This window comes from Penaeus monodon, chromosome 24 (genome assembly GCF_015228065.2).
Source record: "Penaeus monodon isolate SGIC_2016 chromosome 24, NSTDA_Pmon_1, whole genome shotgun sequence".
Classification (NCBI taxonomy): Eukaryota; Metazoa; Arthropoda; class Malacostraca; order Decapoda; family Penaeidae; genus Penaeus; species Penaeus monodon.
In genome coordinates this window covers 2,734,851-2,735,148 of record NC_051409.1, presented here as the reverse complement: position 1 = coordinate 2,735,148, position 298 = coordinate 2,734,851, and positions in this window count along the sequence as shown.

Sequence of the window (298 nt, the reverse complement as noted above, 5' to 3'; positions counted from 1 at the left end):
AAGAAGAAGTTATAAATACTGTATTTTTAGTTTTTTACTTATTTTATTTTAACCGTATGTTGTGTAGATTTTTCTCTTCCTATAGTATTAGTGCAGTTAATACTGCCGTAAATACTTTCTCATATGAAAATACATATATGAATACTTTCTATTTCTCATATATTGATAAGAAATATTCATTTATTTTTTTCTTACCATTGTGGTTGTATTTTTTTTTTTACTGTTCGAGTGTATAACTTTAACTATTTCTATTTAATTTTCATCCGTATTTATAAATATTTAGACAGTTGCAGACTGA